Genomic DNA, 9,775 nt, shown 5'->3' with positions numbered 1-9,775 from the left:
CTCTGATTATCCTCAGTTTGCAGACAAGATGCTGAGGTTCAGAAAGGTAAAGCGACTTGTCTGCGGTCACAGGTAAGTGGGGGAAACAAACTGGAGCCCGGATGTTTCTTCACACCCTACCCCTGCGGCTGGACGTGAGACTGTGACTCCAAGGCCTTGCAGACGTGAAGAACGAATAGCTCCCTGGCAGAAATTCCCAGGAGGGCCAGAAGAAGGGGAGAATGCACATGAGAAGTGTGAAGGAAGGAATGGTGGAGCTCAACACTGCAGACTCCCTGGATAGTGGGGTAGTCCCACTGGTCAGGTCAGTGGCCCAGAGGCCATCAAAGCCAGTGAGAGGGAGTGTCACCATGCAGAAACCCACCCCTGACTCATTCCTCTAAGGCAGAGGTTTAATTTATTGTACCTGCGAACTACTGAGCAACTGACTGAAGATGCCTTTGGGGTGCCTAAAACTAAAAATGTCAAAATCTAAACTCATTGTCTCACAACCCCCCCCCTTTATTTTTTTGCCTTTTAAGAAGTTTCACTGGGATGAAAAAGAATCCTTTCCAGTACATGTATCTGAGAACACACACACACACACACACACACACACACACACACACGACTAGACGCAGCCCCACTTCATCCATCCCAGTGAGTGGCATCACCATCTACTGCTTGCCTAAGCCAGAAGTCTCAAGATCATATTTGACTACACTTTCACTTGACTTGAGGTGAATATAAATGTTTTTAACGTTTTGTTATGGAGATTTTCAAATATATACAGAAAGATAACAGAATAGTATAATGAACTCTCATATACCCATCATTTGACTTCGGAAATTATCAACTCCTGGCCAAGAGTTTATTATGATTTGACAAACTTCTATATACCAACCACGTACCAAGCCTCAGGCTAGGTCCTAGGGTCCCAAAGATGAATCAGATTTGACTGTCACCCAACTTGGAGGGTATAACATATGACTTTTATCTTTGAAAGATGAGTAAGAGTTACTCAAAAGAAGAAAGATGTCCTCATTCATTTGATAATTCTCTCTCAATAAATAATTATAGTGTGGGAGGCACTGTCCTTGGTGCTAGGAACTTGTCAAGAGACAAGATTCAGTCCCTGCCCTCATGAAGCTTGAATAACAAAGGAAAGTGATACTAAATATATGATTAGAATTGTGATGAGTGTTTTGAAGGAAATCTACAGAATACTATGTGAGTGGACTAAATTTTACCTGGGGACATTTGGAAAGACTTTAACAAGGAAGTGGCACTTAGGTGAGGGGAAAGGGTGAAAAAGAGAGAGGTCATCCAGGAGAAGAGAAAATGATTCTAAGTCAAAGGAGAAGTACAAGAAGGCCAGGATGGGTGTGATAATGTAGAAGAATGGCATGAGGTGAGCTGGAAAGGTAGACAGGTGCCAAATCAAGGAGAACCATGGTGTTAGGCTTAGGGTTTGGGACTTTAATTTAGGACAGTGGGAAATCATCAAAAGGTTTGGGGCAGGGGAGGGACATGTTCATTCACCTTTGCATTTTTTTTTTTTTTTTACATCGTTGTCATTGTTCAGGCACTCAGTTGTATCCGATTCTCTGCAACCCCATGGACTGCAGCACACCAGGCTTCCCTGTCCTTCACTATCTCCTGGAGTTTGCTCACATTCATGTCCATTGAGTTGGTGATGCTGTCTAACCATCTCATCCTTTTGCTGCCCGCTTCTTTTGCCTTCAATCTTTCCCAGCCTCAGGTGGCAGAAGTATTGGAGCTTCAGCTTCAGCGTCAATCCTCTTTTTTTAAGAGGTAAATTTTTTAATAGATTTTTTTTATGTGAACCATTTTTAAAGTCTTTATTAAATTTGTTACAATAGTGCTTCTGTTTTATATATATATATATATATATATGTATATAAGCTGTGAGGCATGTGGGATCTTAACTCCCCAACCAGGGATCAAACCTGCACCCCCTGCATTGGAAGGCAAAGTTGTAACCACTGAACTGCTAGGGAAGTTCCACCCTTGCATTTCAGAAGATCACTTCTGGCTGCTAAGTAGAGAATAGATAGGAAGAGAGCAAAATTGGCAGGATGAGGACCAGCTAGAAAGCAATTGATGTAGTCTAGGAGATGACTATAGTGGTGGGATTAGGGATGGAGAGGATTGCATAATAAATATTCAGGAGAAAGAACTCAACAATTAGTGATTAATTGATTGATTGGCTAAGGTGGAATGAAGGAAAGGATGACTTCCAAATTTCTGCTTGAGCAAATGAAAAAGACCAGAAATAGCACCCATTTACAGACAGCCCACTAGAATACTTGTCTTGCCAATCCCAGTAAGCAGGATGGCTGTAATATCCAGGGATGTCTCTTCAGGTAGTCACAGGTAGATGGTGAAGATGGGGAGAGGCATCTAATTAGTTAAGATGCAAACATACAGTGCAGTTAAGATGTACATATGGGCCTCTCCTTTGGGATCTCCACCCTCTTCACCCTCACACCTAGGAGGTGTACTATCCTTTGTTTATTGAATAAAACTTTGAGCTGTAACCAAGCTGTTAAAAAAAAAAAAAAGATATACATACAGTGCAGTTTGATCCACACACAGTTTTCCTGAAACCCTACTCTTCTACTTCTGCAAAGCCTCCTGATTGGTGGGGAGTCAACCTGTACCCTTCATCCATCCTTTCTATGTTGTATCTCATCCCCCTTCTGATGGTTTCCAGAACAACCAGTAGCTTATGAGCCATCTCAGATACTCTGTGTGCTTTTGACCAATGTTGGTCCCTCTGAGGCAGCAAATTTTTCAAATTATTACCTTGAACTTACCAGGAAAAACTAATTAGAAGCAAATCCACCCAGACTCATTTACCAGGAGTACTGACTTTATGCTGTTTGGTTAAATAGATCAGCCTGGTGAACATCTGTATCACCTATAGGCGACTTGGCAACCAAGTCACCTATAGGGAAGAATAGAGCTTGCAACCCTATTAGCAGCAAAGACACTTTTGGAGCAAAGATGACCTTTTCTACTAATACATGTAAATATTGCTTTGATATTGTAATTTTTCTTGTAGTTGATACAATAAACCCTCTTTCTTCAGATTGGTTGTTATCATTTGGGAAATCCATGAATAAAATCTTACTACATATTATATGCAGTGGATCTCAAAAGTCAATTGCTAGGTCTAGAAAGGACTTCCTCAACACCATTCTTCGACAGGACTGTTCTAGTACATTCCTAGGAAGACCAAGTAGAGAATGAGAAAAGGATGGAGGACTGAACTCTGGGAATGCTAGTATTTGGAAGCCAGCAGAGGAAAAGAAGGCTCGAGGAAAGCGGAGAAGAAACAGAGAATAAGAGAAGATTAGGAGAGATGGGCAGAGGAGCCTGGTGGGCTGCCGTCCATGGGGTTGCGAAGAGTCGGACATGACTGAGTGACTTCACTTTTTCTTTTCACTTTCATGCATTGGAGAAGGAAATGGCAACCCACTCTGGTATTCTTGCCTGAAGAATCCCAGGGACAGAGGAGCCTAGTGGGCTGCCGTCTGTGGGGTCGCACAGAGTCGGACATGACTGAAGCGACTTAGCAGCAGCAATATCATGGAAGAAATCCAAGGGAGGAAAGATTTTCAAGGAGGAAGACGTGATCAACAGCATCAAATGCAGCAAAGATTTCCAGCAGGTCAAGGTCAAAAAATGCATACTTTGAATTTGGCAATATGGAGGTCATGGATCCCTGTATGATCTATATTAGCAGAAAATAGACGCAGAAGCCACAATGCCACAATAGTACTTAAGCAAGTGAAAATGAGGAAGTAGGATAAGTAAGTGCAGACCCCTCTTTAAGAAAGTTGGAAGAAAGAATAGACAGTAGCTGAAAAGTGGTACAAAGTTGAAGATTCTGGTTTTATCTTTTTTTTTCCCTTAAAGATGACAGAGACTTGAATATGGTCTGTGTGCCTGCATATATACTAAGTCGCTTCAGTCGTGTCCAACTCTTTGTGACCCTATGTATTATAGCCTGCCAGGCTCCTCTGTGCATGGGATTCTCCAGGCAAGAATGCTGGAGTGGGTTACCATGCCCTTTTCCAGAGGATCTTCCCAACCCAGGGATCAAGCCTGCATCTCTTATATTTCCTACATTGGCAGCGTTGTTTACCACTAGTGCCACCTAGGTATAAACTACAGAAGGATACCAAGGAGAGAAGATAGATCTGAAAGGAAAGGAAAAAAAATAAAAGATAGATTGAGATCCTGGAGGTGATGAGAGGAGGTGGGATCAAGGGCTCAGATAGAATTGGACACCTGAGCTTTATAGGCTGAAGGGTTGGGGTGAGGATAGAGGGTAGATAGGATAATTAATAAGGTGGGAGCCAGGCAAGAGATTAAGGCATTTCACACCTAGTGATATCAATATTTCTGAAGTCTCTAGCTGAGGAAGGGAAGGAGGATTGGATGGAGAATATGGAAAACCTTATAAGTATTATCCTGTCACAAACGAGTTATTGTTGCCTTTGTTGTTACCAGTGCAACATCTTTTCCTCCTCTAATTGGTAACAGCACATCAGTTTTCTTTGAGGACCCATCTCCTCCCCAGTCTTAATCTGTGGGGTTCAGATGGGAATCATTTGAACTTGACAACCCATTTCAGTGCTGGGCTGTTATCCAGGATCAAGTCAAAATGATCAATTCAGAGATAGGCACATGACTAATCTGAACCAGTTAAACTCAGTTCCAGGAATTTTCCTTCAACTTTTGAGCTAGTGGTGCTGGTAGAATATAAGCCTGGTCCTTGTCTTGCCACCAAAAGGGATAAGCCTGCCTGAGAATGAAGCCAATGTAAAAAAAACAGAGCTAAAGGATGGAGAGAGACAGATGCTTGATAACTTCCATTTAACACCTTTGTTTACCTTTTCCTGAAGTCACATAAGTTGATCAATATTTTTTGTTTACACCACTTTGAGGCAGGTTTTATAGCTTGCAACCAAGAGTTATGACACATATATGAGGTCAATATTGCCTATTGGTACTCAGCCCTACATCCATTGTTCTGTAATCTCCCTTGTACCAACAAGGCTGGAGATCTGAAAACCACATTTCTCAGGTTCCTTTGTCACTTTGTTCCAGTTAGATTGTGCCAGTGGGAACCCTCGCTTGAAGAAGGTGGGAGGAAGGAAAGAGTCACTCTGCTTTTGGCAGGGCCTCTTCAGGAGGAAATTCAGGAGCAGTGGCTCCACCCTAGCAAACAGGGAGGCTGTTAACAGCAGCATCAGCAATACAGACTCTAGCTGCATTAGCACCCAGTGCAGATTTGTGGGTTCCACCTCCTTGTTCTTTGGGCAATACCTTTTCTGCCTTTTGTTCCTTTAAGTCAAGACCAGTGGTAGTTTCCTGGTCTCTGGGTAACTCTGTTTTCCTTTTTATGCTTCTTCAGACCTCCCTCACAATTTTGTTACAAATTTCTTGCTGTTAAATCCTCCTCTAAGGTTGATGTGTGGCAGAAACCAGCACAACATTGTAAAACAATTATCCTCCAATTAAAAATAAGTAATTTTTTAAATGCAAAAAAAAAGAATCCTCTTCTACTTGAATATCTAGAGTGCTCTCTCTATCCTTATGAAACAGTGATTGATACATATTTTCCTATTTTGCATACACATATACACCACACACAAGGCTCAGAAAGGCTGAGTTTCTCAAATCTACAGAGTTAGGAAGTGGGCCAACTGGGACTGGAGTTCAAACGTGTTTGACTCAAGCTCACACTCTTTCTCTGCCCTAAAGTTGGCTTTTGTTGTTGTTGTTGTTGTTTTCTTTTCCATGGTTAGATTAAATAGAAGTTAAAGGGAACAGAGAAATAAAGCCATTGTTAAGAAAATTGTTCAGTTGGTCAACCTTGATGTTCAATTTGGATGGGAAAAAAGTCAGAGAGCAGTGAGAGAGAATGAAGAAGGATAAAGGTAGGAGGGTGCTGGAATTTAAGGAATTTCTTCACAGGTGGAGCAGTTGTGAATGAGGACTAGGGTCTGAGTTTGGGTGACTGAAGTAGGGTCTTCAGTAAGTGAGGACATAGTCAGGAGGTTAGTAGATGAGAGCCATAAGGATACTATGGCTCATTTGCTTGATGCCAAAGAAAAGAATTTAACATGCATAGAAAGAGGAAGAAAATAGCATAGGTGTGTATGGGAGTCTTGCCAATCCTGAGCTGCTTCCCTTCCACTGGGACAGCTCCAGGGGAAGGAAGAAGTCCCTGGGGCAGAGCTCGATCTCTTTGTTGGAGAGAAAGAGAGAAGCATATTAACCACAGAGTGTGTAAAGAATATAGAGAAGCTTATTGACCATGGAATGTGCATTTGAGAGGGCACCGTGGAAAGTTTGGGAAGAAGAGGCACAATGATGAGCAGGAAAAGGGGCCCTGGAGGAGTTTGGCAGTGAAATTCTCACTCTGTCACCCTCCTATCCTGTCTATCAGCAAGTCCTACAGAATGTCTTCTTTTTAATTAAGTAATTTATTTGGCTGCACCAGGTGTTAGTTGGACTTAGTTGCATCCGAACTCTTAGTTGTAGCATGTGGAATCTACCTCCCTGACCAGGGATCGAACTCAGTCCCCCTGCCTTGGGAATGTGGAGTCTCAGCCAGTGGTCCATCAGGGAAATCCCCTAAATGGTTTTTAATCTGCCTGCTTCTCTTCGTCTCCATTGCACCAGTGTCTGGGCCTCCATGATTTATACCTGGACCTCAGCACTGACCTCCTCAGTGACTTTCTCACAGCCACAGCGATCTCCTTTCACCTAGAATCCACTCTGCAACAGTCAGAGTCATCTTTCTAAAATGTAAATCTCATCAAGTATGGGGACTCCTTGGTCTAAAATCCCTCAGTAGGTCTCCATTGCCCCAAAGATAGACAAAATCCAAGCTTCCTAGCCTGACAGGCAAGCCCCCTATGAGCTGAGAAGCCCCTGGCTCCTTCTCCAGCCTCCTCACCTCCAACTAGTCTCTCACTCATCCCCTGTACTCAGCCCTGCTGAGTAGTTGTGGTTCCCACTCCTGGCTCTTCTTTGCTTGTGTTGCCTCTTCTGTCTGTAATGCACCAGGCATGGTAGTGCATAGCAGGCAGTGAATATATATTTGCCAGATGGTGACTGCAGCCATGAAATTAAAAGACGCTTACTCCTTGGAAGGAAAGTTATGACCAACCTAGATAGCATATTAAAAAGCAGAGACATTTCTTTGCCAACAAAGGTCCATCTAGTCAAGGCTATGTTTTTTCCAGTGGTCATGTATGGATGTGAGAGTTGGATTATAAAGAGAGTTGAGCACTGAAGAATTGACACTTTTGAACTGTGGTGTTGGAGAAGACTCTTGAGAGTCCCTTGGACTACAAGGAGATCCAACCAGTGCATCCTAAAGGAGATCAGTCCTGGGTGTTCATTGGAAGGACTGATGCTGAAGCTGAAACTCCAATACTTTGGCCACCTCATGCGAAGAGTTGACTCGTTGGAAAAGACCCTGACGCTGGGAGGGATTGGGGCAGGAGGAGAAGGGGACGACAGAGGATGAGATGGCTGGATGGCATCACCGACTCGATGGGCATGAGTCTGAGTAAACTCCGGGAGTTTGTGATGGACAGGGAGGTCTGGCGTGCTGTGATTCATGGAGTCACAGAGTCAGACACGACTGAGCGACTGAACTAAACTGAACTGAAAGGACTGCATACGTTCTACTCATCTTTTAAAATTCAGCTATAAAGGCTTTCCTAACTTGCTCCCCATCCAGGTATTGCTGGCTCTTATTTCATTGTCATATATTGTCTTCCATCTTAATTTCTGTCTCACTCTATTGCATTTATCTGATGCCTTGTCTGTGTTCCCCCTCAACCTCCCCCACCTGCCCCAACTGTGTAGAGTGGCAGACCTTGGGAGCAGGAACTGTCCATCCCATCTTTTTTTCTACTGCCTGACACAATGCCCTGAGCATAGGAGGTGCCAAGAGGGTGGATGGAAGAATCATGAGTTGACCTTTTCTGAAAGTTCCTTGGACACAAGCTTAGAGGCTTCCCTTCAACAAAGCAGATGGGAGAAGAGAAGAAAGAGGAGACTTAGTCCTCCTTTTTCAGTAGAGGAGGAAGTTAGCCTCCAATACCAGAGTTGCTGGATAACTGTTTATAACACCTCTAGGCATCCTGGCATGATGCAGTGTTGGCCCCAGATGTGGCACATGGACTGGATGAGACCCAGAACTAAGACTCTGGCCTTGTCTTCACCCCTCAGGCTGAAGGAGAAGAAGCCAACCCCATGAGGAGAACCATCCAGACATCTTCAAGGATCAAAGGGAAAACTCAAGACACTTCTTGGAAGTGGATCCTGCCGCCCTGGTGCCTGGCCCCTATCTCTGTTTCCAGTCCTAGCCAAACTCAAGTCCTGGATGGACCATGATCTAATGGGCCTGGGTTCATCACCTGCTTCTCTTCCCAGCCACTGAGCCTGGGAAAGGAACCTGAGGCAGTTCTCCTGAACAACAAGGGCCTGGTGCCTGTTGGGAACCACGCTATGGCCTGGCCTCCCAGTGCCAGGTTTGTCTGTCTTCTCTTCTTAGACTCCAAATCCCCACAGAGGATGGGGCCACCAGGTCAGGAGGGACCATGGACCAGAGTGTGGTTGTCCTTCCAAGGATCCTCTGGAGTGAATCCAAGAGGTGGATTTGAGTCCATACTCATTGTCACAGGGAAGTGTCTAGTATTGTGCCCATTTAATGGAAGAGGTCACTGAGGCTAGCATATGGAAGCTCAGAGTGAGGTCCCCTTGCTAGAGTCTGAGGCTATTTTTGGGGGGCCTAAAACAAGTTTTCAACCTCAGGTGACTTGGAAAGGTAGAGGAAGAAAATGGTCTCACCTCGAGACCCTATAGTCCAGGCCAATCCCCAATCAAATGGTTGTCAGTAAGTTTGGACCCTAAAGTCTTGGTCAGCTTATGACCAGAAAAGAACAAACCACTGTAACCTCCACCCAGATGACACTGCTGGCCTAGATGGTGCAAACACCCAGGGGACTGATAGGTAGCCAACAGGATGCCCATGAGGCTGTGTGACATTCTGAAAATGTGTTCCATAGTGCCAGGTCCCGGAGTCAGTCCTTCTTGCATTTTCCCAGCTTGCTTCAGGCAGGTGAAAACATTCATTTTTCATTCCATTTGTTGTGCCTGACTCACAGCAACCAAGCCTCATCTTCTACTGTGATGCTGCCTGAATCCCCTGGATCTACAGTTTGAGGACTCACAGCCCTTCACGGCAGCGCTGGGCCAGCCCACTTGGTGCAAGCGTAGCCACTTCCAGCCCTATTTTCCTGATGTCATTGGGGCCAAGGTGTGGTCCGTTATTAGCAGGGCAGAGTCCCTGCTCTGCTTCTTACTTGCTGTGCAAACACAGGGGTTCCTTTCTCTACATTTTTTCTCTGTTCCCCTCTCTTTTTTTTCTAATATTGTTTTTCAATTGGAGGATAATTGCTTTACAATGTTGTGTTTTCTGCTGTGCAACAACATGAATCAGTCATAATGATATATATATACCTGTATATATCCCCTCCCTCTGACATCTCCCTCCCCTCTGTTCCCCTGTCTGTGATGATAGTCTGGAGCCAGTTTATGACTGGGATTCAGGAATCACCTGTAAAGAAATGAGGTTTGTCCTTCAGCCCTCCCCTCCCTTACCTCCTGTAGCTTTAAGAGCCTCAAAAAGAGAGGTTAAAAGCTTCTCAACTCAAAGAAGTGAGATTGTTCCACAACC

General features: G+C 44.3%; 1 long non-coding RNA gene across 1 annotated transcript; it reads left to right on the top strand.

Annotated features, from left to right (window-relative positions):
* Positions 1 to 1,733: 1,733 nt before the first annotated feature.
* Positions 1,734 to 9,666, top strand: LOC122449598. The gene is made up of 3 exons (XR_006271977.1): positions 1,734 to 1,794; positions 8,266 to 8,567; positions 9,204 to 9,666. It is a non-coding gene; the product is annotated as an uncharacterized LOC122449598 (long non-coding RNA).
* Positions 9,667 to 9,775: the final 109 nt, after the last annotated feature.

Source organism: Cervus canadensis, chromosome 11, assembly GCF_019320065.1.
Source record: "Cervus canadensis isolate Bull #8, Minnesota chromosome 11, ASM1932006v1, whole genome shotgun sequence".
Classification (NCBI taxonomy): domain Eukaryota; kingdom Metazoa; phylum Chordata; class Mammalia; order Artiodactyla; family Cervidae; genus Cervus; species Cervus canadensis.
This window is presented reverse-complemented; position numbering and strand designations above follow the sequence as displayed.